This window comes from Pinus tabuliformis, chromosome 6 (genome assembly GCF_031772625.1).
Source record: "Pinus tabuliformis cultivar Carrire ecotype Pingquan chromosome 6, CPIR1, whole genome shotgun sequence".
Classification (NCBI taxonomy): domain Eukaryota; kingdom Viridiplantae; phylum Streptophyta; class Pinopsida; order Pinales; family Pinaceae; genus Pinus; species Pinus tabuliformis.
Window position 1 is genome coordinate 702128244 of NC_142292.1, and position 12878 is coordinate 702141121.

A 12878-nucleotide genomic window follows, 5' to 3' on the forward strand; every position below is an offset into this window, starting at 1 on the left:
ATGATTTTGGGATCTGTGGATGATGAGAGAATGTTTAGTGCACTATAATTATTGAATTCAAAGTTGAGGAATAAGATTGATAAACATATGGATACATGTTTAAGATTATATGTAACAAAGTATGACATTAACAATTTTCCATATGAAAGAGCACTAGCTCTTTGGTGATCAAATTGTGATAGAAGGGGAGAAAACAATATAACAAATTTCTCTAATGAACTCGATACAGAACATACTGTTTTGGAGGCTCATAATGGCAGTTCATCTGGAGAAGATCATGTTAACAATTTAGAAAAATAGGACCAAGATGAGAAATGGGAAATTGATATAACCTAAGACGTAATCTAATTCGATATATTTGAGGGGACTCTTATTTTGGTATACATGTTCCATTGATCATGCAAGATTACTATATTTCAATTTCAGGTAAAAATAGGTTCTATATTTTGTACTTTTCATTGTAACTTTGAAGCTACATTTCTATGATGTGTGTTATTTTAAGATTAATGTTTCATATTTAATCATTAGATCGTCTATTTCTGATTCTTGATAAGAAATGAAGTTGGGACCTATTTATTTTCACATCGATAGTGTTTGACTAGTATTAGGTGATAAATGACTAATTTAAAAAGACTAACACAAATATAAAATGGGCTCATTCGAGTACATGAAACTACCTTGATGTCTAGCTCTGATATCTTGGAAAATTTTAGTGGTTTGTTTGTCGCTTGTGTTTAGAAAATTTTGTCAAGTTTGAAATTTTTGGTTTGTTTTAGCCAAAGATTATGTTAGTCCCTTGAATGCTTTTAGTTTTTATTTCATGCTTAGATTCATAGATATAGTTTTGTATTTATTATTGTTTTATTTATATATTTGGTGGTTTGAAGAAAGTTGTTTTTTATTTCCTTTCACTTTGTGGCATAACTTTAGCATCTTCACTTTTAGAATCTAGTAGACTACTATGCTTATTTTGTATAGAGTCTTGTCGGTCATCTGTCATCCATGCTTTCACGTCTTTCAGGTACTAAGTTGCCGGGTCCCCACATGTCCTTAGGACCATTAAGGGATGAGATAACATGAGTCAGTCCAATACATGCCCCAACAAAATTTTACCATAACATAACCCAACTTGAAAACAACACTTCTCATCTTCCTTTTACATAAATTCTCTATGGATCTACCTACTATACTTTCCCGGGACCAACTTCCCTTCTTGGTAGGTCTCTCCACCATGCAACTATTCACACAATAGACACACACTAGTAACTACCACATTCTATAAATATCTCTAGTCTCAGTTATTGGTGTGCCTGTCACACTCAACCAATATTTCTTTCATGTCTATTTTTTTGTCATATCTTTATTTTTTGTTATTTTGTGTCTTTAACTTTAGCACCATCCTGTATTTCAACATTTGTAGGTAGTGAGCAATGGTTACTTTGACACAACACTAGCAACTCAAGTGTCAACATAATTATTGACTACAAGAATTTGGCATTCAACATCGCAAAATGATTTATTGATTTTCTTCATTGCATGAAGTTTGATTGAACTGGCATTGAATTGATTCCTATCTAGTAGTGTTCATATTTAGTATTTAGTGTCTTACATGATCATGTTATATTTTTTAAAAGTAAATTTTGTTGTCAGGGATATCTTTTTGTTGGGCTATGAAAAGGATTATATGAGGGGTCTAAGTGGTTAGGTGTTAAGATTTATAAAGGGTGTGATTTTATATTGGTACTGGAAATGAAGCTGGATTTGATCTTTGATTGGAAATGAAGTCGGATTTGATGAAGCTGGGACCTATTTCTTTTTACATAGATAGCATCCTATTATTAAATGATAAATAACTATTTTAAGAAGACTAACACTAAGAAACAATGGGCTTATTCAAGTACATGAAATTGTGTTGATGTCTAGCTTTGATATCTTGGAAAATTTTAGTGGTTTGTTTGTTATTTGTGTTTAGAGGATTTTGTCGAGTTTGAAATTTTTGGTTTGTTTTGGTCAAATATTTTGTTAGTCCCTTGAATGATTATAGTTCTCATTTCATGCATAGATCCATAGATCTAGTTTTATTATTATTATTATTGTTTTCTTTATATATTTGGTGGTTTGAGGAAATTTTATTTCCTTTCACTTTGTGGCATGATTTCAGCATGTTCACCTTTTAGAATATAATAAAATATTATTCTTATAATGTATTTTCTTGGAAAAGAATTATTGATATTTGGAAAGGGAAATAAGCCTTGAGTAGCTAAGAGAAGAGAAAAATGGTTTATGTATTAGGTTCATGTGCATTCATCGTAGGAGACCTATTGGCATGAGACCAATATTCCTTTTATGCAATTACACTTTTGATTGCAAGGCTAAAAGAAAATATGTTTGTTTCCTTTGAAGGTGATTTTTTTTTTTCTTCTTGTTGCATAATTTGCTATGACTACTATCATATGCCTTTCAGACTTCATGGGTAAGAAGACTAATCTGTGTGCAGATCTGGAATCACATGAGTAGAAGCTATGTTGCCATCTTTCAATATTCATCAACATGTGTAAGGGTACCAATATGTGGAGAAGAACTCGGTTCTCAAGATGCCTTAGCCCTAGGTTTAAAACATTCCTCTAGGTAATTCAAACTCTTATTCAAGCACAAATATAAGTTTGTTGTTCATAAGAAGTGCATGTTCATGTGCAATTTTGTAGAAATGCATGTTCACAGAAAGTAATGAAGCACCAAAAATTCCAAATGCAGAGGAAATCAGTGAGATTTGACAACCAAACCTGCTAGCTACAAGTCAACTTCTTCAAAGGAAGTCCTCTTAGTCAAAAAAGGAATGTCACCTTCAAACTTCCACAATTCTAGATCATTGTAATAATTATACTTATACAATCCTCTTTTCGGACCTCTATTTATGACTGTGGTTTTCAGATTACTGAGATGTTATGGAAACTTCATATCACTATGATGAATGACAGACCTTAGAATAGTACTTTATAACTAGCTTTCAGATGACTGGCTCTTGGATAACACCTGCAATTCTCAGATGATACCTACAACTCTTCAGATAACACCTGCAACTCTCGGATGACTAGCTCTCTGCAACTTCAGATGACACCTCTATAATTTTGGATGGAACTTATGCAATTTCATATGGCACCTCTGCAATTTCAGATGGATTTTCTGCAACACGATTGCTACTATAGGTCAGATTTCTACAACATTAGATGGCACCTCTAAAATTTTGGATGGCACCTCTGCAATTTCGGATGGCTCTTTTGCAATATGATTGCTACTACAAGTCACAACTTCAATTTGCAATAATTCTCAATTTTGGATTTCAATGTTATTTCATGTTATTTTCTGGTAATGATATACCTCAGGCATAAAATCTTGTGTGAACAATACCTTGTTGCCATTTTAAAATGTAATCATGTAGGAGTTATGTGATGTTTTAGAACATGGGATGTAATTTTAGTTCAAATATTAGGGTTAAATCTTTTAAATTATTACAATTTTCATTTGAAAGAGTTGGAAGCCAATTTTAAAGTTTCAAACACTAAGCTAGGGACATCCATTGACAATATTAGGCCACAATAGCATGTTGTTTCTAGTTGTAGATGTTATTACTATTGCACAATTTCTCTACATATCTTTGTTGTCCCCTTGTTACTGTGTTATATGATCAACATAGATCCATATTAACTCTAGATATACCAAGCACTAAGAGGGACTAAATATCTGAAGATGCAACCCTCTTTTTGAGTGCAAAACTCGAGGAAAGGTTTGCACCTCAGAGAGATTTAACGATATAAGAATCGTGAACTGCAAACAATGCGCCTTTTGGATCATCCAAATATTGTCTCTCTAAAGCATTGGTTTTTTCAACCACTGATAAGGATGAGCTCTATCCCAATCTCGTGTTGGAGTATGTACCAGAGATAGTTTATCATGTAGCAAAGCACTATAGTAGGATGAATCAACCTATGCTTCTTCTTTATGTAAAATTATATACTTATCAGGTTTGGAGATCCTCACTTCCAGAACTTTGTTGTTAGAATGATATGCTTGGTTCATCTACAATATTGTTTAGATGTCAATACATACTAAATCACATAGAACTGCTTTATTAAATAAGCTCTAACCTAATAAAAAAAAACTTGGTTTATGACATGTGACGTAAGTCACTTAATTACAAACCTAACTTGGAGTTGCATTGGGTGAATATGATAGTACACGAAACATATTCAAATACGACTTGTTTCTTATGAGAAAATATCCCCTGTACTTATGAGCAAATATGAGCAAATGCGAGAAAATCAACATGAGAAAATATCGCTCAATTATTCTCCCTTATGAGTTGACAACCATTAGCCCAAACTGTATATAACTCTGCAGGTGATGCATGAACCTGTTGGCCCTCTCCTCATTCTTCATGTCTACACACAAAATCCCTCCATACCCAAACTGACTATTCACCATGGATTTCAAAAGGGCATACTGAGGGTGATCTTCAAGGTTGGGATAAATAAATTTAACTCCCAATTTCCTAATTTTTCTTGCATGTGTATATGCTCTGTGATAATTCTCATTCATCCTTAATCCCAAGTGGGGAAGCCTCCCTGATATCTCAAATGCCACTTTCAGATTCATCTCTAGCTCTGCAGATCCACATATTGCTCCTGTTATAACATCCACAACCCCACTGATATATTTGGAAATGTTGTGAATAACAACATCAACACCCATTTTTGCAGGGGATAAGATCATGGGGGAAAAGGTGTTATCAACCACCACTTTGACATTTTTCTCATGGAAAATGGAAGACAGAGATGACATGTCTGCAACTGCCATAGTTGGTTTTGACATGGAATCAAAGTATAAAACCTCTATATATGGTGTTATGGTATTTTTCACATCTTCATGCATGTGTATATCAACAAAAAATGTTGAAACTCCACAACCCCTTGTGAGAAAATGTGCTAGAAATGCATGGGTTCCTCCATATAAACACTTGGAGGCCACAATATGGTCTCTATGGCTACCAACTACAATAAAATAGAAGATATTATAGATATACCGCTAGAACTATAGTAGGAAGTGAGAAAGTCAACATGAGCAAATATCCCCTTAATTATTCTCAATTAATGAGATTAGGATGATTTGTTCTAATAGAAAATATCCCTTCAATTATTCTCCCATATAGGTGAGCCCTATACCTTTCTTATTCTCTCACATTTTGTGTATGATATGTCATGAGAAGACCTCTCACTCAAGCATAGTTCCTCCAATTATCTGCTTTTTTAAATTCAATTTTCTGCCTCTGTATTAGAAAGTGAAGAGGTAATGCAACAAGAATATTTTCTAGATGACGCAAAAGTGAGAAGAAATCTAATCATATAAACACGGTGAAACAAGGACCATTTTATTATTGTATAAATGATGGATCTCTGTTAAGCATATCATTTATAAAAAAATTCTTGCACATGTGAAGAATGGTATAACGAGTTCAAAGACCTCCACCAAAAGGCTATTTTTTTAATACTTATTGTAAATTTGTATGTCACCATCTTAAATATTTTATACATAAGAATTACATTTAATATTGTTAAATGTATCCATAAGAATGGTGGGATTTGTGCGTTCAATGGTACTTATCCTTTATCGTAACACATCTTTGAATGAATGCAAGCCTATTTTCCAGCATAGATGTAAAAGTGGATTTTTTCAATGACATTCTTCCAATGGAAATCCCATACAGAAGGAAACCACCTATATCACTTTGAAATGAGATATTCTAGCTCGTCAGTATAAAACTAAAAGAGTATGGGTGACAATGCACATCTTTACTTTTGACTTGTATGGTGATGTGTATTCCATTTGTTTTTCCCATCTTGGTATGAACCTTGTCAATAATAATATGAAATCCTAAGTTCAATGGAAGTACATATTTTCTAGATTCAAGTTTTCATGAAGCAAGTGATTTCATGAGAAATTCTGAACTTTAATTTTTGTTTCTGTAATTATCCTTTTCGTACTTCAAATGTTGGAGCCATTTATGGAATCAGTGTCTATTTGACAGATAATATGAATCATGAAGATTTTTCCCATTCGAGAGATATTAATTCAAGAAATTAATAAGTATACATTCTTTGGACCAGCGGTATCTTCTAGTAAGATGAAATATATTCTCATAAAAATAAATTAAAGTGAACTCTGGAAAATATTGATAAAGCAATCAAAATGGAAAATTCCAGATTTTTTTGTAGTTAGTTGTTATATTTAATTCTAACAGAACCCAAGGGGTTATCTCAACCAGTTGTTGCCAATGTTTTTGGTCATTAGCTAGTTCCATGCCAACAAACACCTGGTTTGAATCCCATTGGGTTAGGTGCACTAGTCTATGTGGATGGTTTTACTAGGAGTGCCATCCATGAATGTGGGGAAGCATCCCTTCAGTTTCCCTATGAGGTTTTCCTTGAAAAAAAAGGATTTAGTCCTAACATATCCACTGCAAAAATGCAAGAAAAGTATTCAAATTTGATTTCTAATGAACATAAAAAATATATTAGTCCAAAAAACAAAGTACAAGGCCTTATAATACCAACACTTATTTCCAATCATAAAGAGAGGAAGAAGAAATTTAACAAATCCCTTAGTTACTTTAGGAACTCAAAAGACCATTTCTGGAAATGACATATTAATATTCATATATCCTCCTCCACATTTTTTATACAAAATAGGGGTAACATGTAGCTCTAAATAAAATATATCTTTTATATACAATTTAAGTTTAAAACTACCATATACAAAAATCAAGAGCTGGATTTAGACACCATAGTATACCTGAAGGTAGTTGTTATGGACCTAACCTGATAGCCATTGATAAACAAGGAAATAGTAGGAAAATAGCCAAACCATGTGCTCTCAAAAGAGTTCCAAAGAGTTGCTTCCTATTAACGATTAGGAGGTGGAGTTAAGAATCACTTTCTTTCATTTGGGGAAGTTAATGGCCCCTTCAACACATTAGAATGTGGATGCAAGGGAGAACTACTTAACATAGCACATGTGAACCTAATAGGATGGATGGGGATGGGGATTTGGAGCTTTATCAACTTGTTTTTTGGGTACTTTTCCAGAATTTTTTTTCTTTTGCAACTGACAGGAACTGGTCCACTTGTAGCCTTATTCACTGTATTAGGAGGAAAGAACTTTCATTTGGATAACAAAGAAGAGAGTTTTAGTTCATGGTGCCTTACATCTTGATTCTTCCATACAATAACACACCTAAGTTTCTAAAGGGACCAACGGTACAATGTAATGTTTATTCCTAGGAATTCTACCCAATAGATTAGGAAGGTGGAGAGTTGCAACAAGGATTAGTTGGGGTGTTTTTGAGTGTATTTGAGGTGATAAAGGAGTCAATAATTGAAAATGATGGTGTGCCTAATGCGTTGAAGAGTTGTTGCAGAACAAGGAAGCAAAATAATAAGCTTTAACTATGTAATACATGGAGTAGTCAGATCTTCCCCAGAAGCACATATTTTGTTGAAACAAAACAATAACTCTATAACTTCAAGATCTAGTATGGAGAATTCCACAATTCTGACCTCAAAACCAGAACAAAGGATCTGAAACTATTGAAAGAATCAACATAACTACCTCATTATTCAAATAAAAAAAGGAGTTAACCACACAAGCACTCTGATACCATAATGAGAAATCACAAGTGGGATACTCATAGGATGAACACCACAGAGTAATAAATCATACTGACAAAAACTGAGACACCAATATTTATGTGGTAAAACCCTCAAAGAGGGAAACACCCATGAAGAAACATATTTTTTTATTATCATTTCTCATGAAATGGAATATGGACACACAAAGATATACTCAGGTTTGCATATGTTTATCTAGATTATATTCCAAATCTAGGCTAATGCCTTACATTTATATATACTACCTTGTGCAACTAGGTGGACCCAACCCTTAGGCAAAGCTTGGGTCCACTTGCGACTATCTAAAAATCTATAGTTGTTCCCATATGAAGTGTCATGACTCCCAATAACCTAAAATTCAAGTGAGCCTTGAGGGCCACAACATAAGAAAAATACGAAGCGTTGAAATTTTACTGTAATACATGGAGTGGTTAGATCTCCCAAAAATAAATAGGTTTTGTTGAAATACAATAACCACCCCAGTTCTTCAAGACCTAATAATATAAGCTCCACAGGTCTGACCTTAAAACCAAAAGAGGGGATTTGAAGCTCGTCAAATACCCAACATAACTAGCTCAATCTTTGAACGAGGAGGAGTGAAACTCACAAGCACTTTGATGCCATATTAGGAAATCACAAGTGGGTTACTCAGAAGGATGGATACCACTTAGGAATAACTCATGTTGACCATAAACTAAGACACTGAGATTTGCATGGTGAAACCCTCAAAATGAGACATCCATGAAGCAATAGAATGTACTACAATGGAAGAATTGAAGGAATATATCTAGTACAATAATCTACTCTTCATCATGCAAGAAAAGTGACCTTTCATGATATTTAAATAAAGATCTTGGACCAATTAGGTGATAAGACATAGATCAGTTGTCATAAATACCTAGAACATGAGCACCATCGAAGCATCTATGCATGAGATAGAACGGTGACCATTGGATAACCAAAGCACACATGACTATATTAAATTAAACCAAGTTGGTATTAAGAAACTCCTAAGGTCTAATATCCTAATATCCCCCCTTAAAAATAACTTGGGATAGGACAAAGTATTTACAAAATGACATGGGGCAAGAGGGAGGAATTATGCCTAAACCCACTTGAGAGAGGGAAGGGGGAATTAAAAATTTAAAACTAATCCTAGACAAAGGAAAAGAACATTATTTTTCTCCTTACGTCTTTATGAAAAATAAAAAAGCCAACAAAGCTTAAAAAAAAATCCAAAATTTGCATAAGCCAAAAATTGCTTCCAATCTCTATGAAAATATTTTATGGTTAAGGTTGTTGGCTTAGAACACAAGTCTGACCACACCTTTAGTGCAAATCTTCAGAAATTTTGCTGCACAATCCTTTCAAAATTCTCAAAAGTTGTTTCCCAAGTAATTATCCTCTTCACATGGATTGAAAATACACAAAACAAAATTAAATTTTTATGCGTTTTGATTGAGAATCATTTCTGTAAATTTTTTTGCCCGAAAGAAAAAATAAGTATGAAACCCTTGAAGAAGTGTTGTAATTTTTTTGAATGAAATTTTCAATCTATAGGCTGTTGACCAAGTGCATGAAGTTGAACTTGATCGAACCTTGAAATTCTCATCGAGTCTTCCAGGGATAGGTCAAATCGTACACAAAATCACCCAGTAATGAAGAGTTTGAACTTTTGACGAGATTAACCATGTCATCCCCTTTTTTTTTTCTGCTGAGATGAGTAACTTGCAAGTAACCAGGAGACTCACTGAATCCTGTTCCAATTGTTACCTTGAAACTCTAGAAAAGTAACCCCCGTCAAACCTTTATGAAGATCCATCTCAATCTGTATTCCTGATGGACTTCTCTATTTCTTCTAAAATATTTCTAGCCAAAGGTGCACAAGCAGGTTTGGAAGTCTTGATCATACTAGGATGGAAGAGGATAAAAGCTGCGAGAAAAATATTAGGGAACCAAAGTTGAAAAATATCTTGTACTTCCCTAAAGCCAAGGGCGTTCCTCAATATATTTTATCATATTTGCAACAAATAAAAATTTTAATGGCAAAAGAAGTCTTAAAATAATGTATTAAGTAAAAGAATTGTTTAACAAACCCATTTGTTCTTTCTTTAGTTAGAAAAAAGGCTTCATGATATAGCAAACAAACCTGATAAATAAAACATTTCTCAGTTAACAATATAGTATTCTAGGGTTTTCCCTCCAGATGCTTTGAATGAAGAAGTGTTACACGTCATTTTTTTTCCATTAAGAAAATAACCCTCAATCTGGATATTTCACTATCCATCGAAGTGTTCCAAAGCATTCCCTTGCAAGGCTAGAACCTAAACAATCGAAAATAGAATGAAATTTCTAGATTACAAGGCCCAAAAACCTATTTTTGATTGCCTGCGCAGTTCCCTAGCCAGTTTTTGCACATACGCAGACTTGACCATTACAGTCAGTGCAAAAGTGCGCTCTATCTTACACTATGGACTGCACACATGACTCAACAAAAGTAAAAAATAGAAAGAAAATATAGAAGCTTTGTTAGTCGAACCTTTCCCAACTAAAAGCTTTGAGTTGATGCTTACTTAAGCCTGATTTATCTCATCATGAAGCTAATCGACTCTCTTTGTGGATCCCAGATCCCACCATTTGTGGATCTCATCCCTTAGGAAGAGGATTCTAACCCTCCTTCTCTTGGCCTATAAATCAAACACAAGACAGAGGGTTGGGGAGGACCATTGAAGGTAGGATTATGCTACAAAAATAGGGCTAGAAGGATTTTCATCCAAGGAGAAGGTTGGAGATCATGGGAAGAGGCTTGTGACATCAAGGCAACCAGGTTGTAAGCTTGTTCTCCTTTAAATTCAATACAAAGCAATTGTTTTTTCCTAATCATGTCTACTTTGATATTATTTGTAAGATTCCTTGATCACTCACATGGTTTATAACTGGTTATTGATTCAACTTATGATGTATGCTGAGTTAAGAGCTTCATTTATCTTTGATTATGTATGCTATATGCTTTGATCCTTTGTGTGTTTTTGTCTGTGTGGATCTCTTTTGGAGCATCATGGCGAAGTTGTGGAAAGCATTGGAAAGGCCTCTAAAGCACCAGGGAGAAGTTGGCTATGGAAGGCATTGAAAGGAATTCAACATGAACTTCGTTAAATAGGCAAGTGATTCTTTGCATGCTACTTGTTTCAATCAATCATAAGCTAAGGAAAGGTAGAAATTATTTTCTTGTTTATTACTAGGTTCTATTCGAGATTTAGGGAGATCCATCTTGTCCGCAAGAAGGATTAGTCCACCTAAAAAATTAGCGACCATACTAGGGAAGATCTCGTTCTTCATCATCTCCTTGTTTTGAATTTTGAACCTTTTCTCCTAGCCCTGTTTGAGTGTCCGAAAGATATCAAAAGTTTGGCTTATTTTTATATATTCTAAAATTTTCCTAAGGTGCACACTTTATCGTTAACCACTGAGTGTATTTATGCACATTGAGCCTTTAGCAATAGTGCATATGTGCACTAGATTGAACTGTTTCTTGCGCACATACCTAAAATTTTTGAAAATTTGAGTTTTCCCTTCACTAAGTCGAGGAACTTTTGATTTTTATGCTTGATTACACTTGTTTGCACTTTCATAAGGTCTCTACCAGTTCAATTGAGTGTTGTGAAAGAGTCTTCTTGAAAATTCATATTTTCATGAATTAGGGTAAAAGCTTCATCTGGTGTGTTGTAGATCTATCAAAAGAAGGATCGGTTGGTCTTGATTTTTTGTCTTCCTGTCTTTCTTCTTTCAAACAAATCAGATATAGTGTTTATTTTACTTATTTGTGAAAGATTATTTCATTAATGAAAAGCATGATTTTCGAGAATGAGTATTTTTTATGAAAGTGCTTCTTTTGTTGAACTTGAAACGAAAAGCTATTCTTCTTTCAGTGCTGAATTTTTTCAGAATTGTACTCTAGACAACATTAAATTCATAGCATTCATTGGAAGAAATTCATTTAAGGATTTTGATTGGTTTCCTTGTGCATTTTGAAAATTTGATTGATTTTATGTTAAAATAAAGCTTCATGGTTTTTGAGTTATTGGGTGAATTTAAATTTTAAAGGTTAATTTTTTCATTTGGGTCAACTGAAACTAAAAATTTGCATTCATGAAAAGGGATATTGGGAAATTAGGATTTTTTGCATTTTCTTTGAAAAATTGAAAAGATTCTCTCCTTACTTTAGTTATAAATTCATTGAAATGAAAAGATCACAATATCATGTTCGATTGCATTAAGGTTTTGCGTCAGGTCATAATGCCATCAGTTTCACATCCATTTACCCTTTGAGTAAGTAACAACTTTAAAAAGAAACGCTAATAAAATCAATCTAGAATCTGTATTACTTTAATGCTCTTTCCACCTACATTAGATTAGGTTGTAGGGGTTTGGAATAGGGAAGTGAGTTAAATTTCCAAAGCTGCAAACAACTTTTAGAATCTTGCGATAGGGAGTAAATCCATTTATTACAATTTTGATTTGGGAAGCTCCCCTTACAAAGGAGTTAAGCACGAGATCATATCAGACCTAGTGGAGTGATCGACTCCACTTCATTAGTTACGGTAGAGTGATTTTCACGTATTAAAAATGGTGCTGAAAGGTAGTTGGGAGTCACTTAGAAGTAAACCTCAAATTAACCATGTTGAGGAACTTTCAAGGGGATTGAGCTTTGTTACTATGCCCTTGTGTGTACATTTGATTTGTGACTGTCCCCCCGGTTAAATTGTCGTAAGTGGGAACCATAGAGACCATAATATTAGGGCTACTACCCAAGGTGATGGTGGAGGGGAAGTCTCTATTGTACCTGGAACATATGTTGGCTAGACTCACTTGGACCTTTTTGGAGGGTATTCTTCACTTGAGATGGCATAAGTGAAGTTACTTACACCAGATTGTGTACATTAAGTAGGTTGTCCGCGTAACTAGTTCCACCTGCTTTATCTTTAGCCACCTTTCACATTGATCTCTGCAACATTGGATTTCATCACCAACTAGTGATTTCACTATGATAATATTATTTTTATGGTTTGATTCCTTATATTTACTAGCGTGTGTTATTTGCTTGTTTTTACTTTTTAGAGACCTTAGGTTTGGATTGTGAATATTTTTTTGGATTCT

At 33.9% G+C, this 12878-nt stretch overlaps 1 pseudogene; it reads right to left on the reverse strand.

Annotated features, from left to right (window-relative positions):
• Positions 1–4353: 4353 nt before the first annotated feature.
• LOC149260616 (methionine gamma-lyase-like) overlaps positions 4354–12878 on the reverse strand; it is a 37245-nt pseudogene continuing 28720 nt past the window's right edge.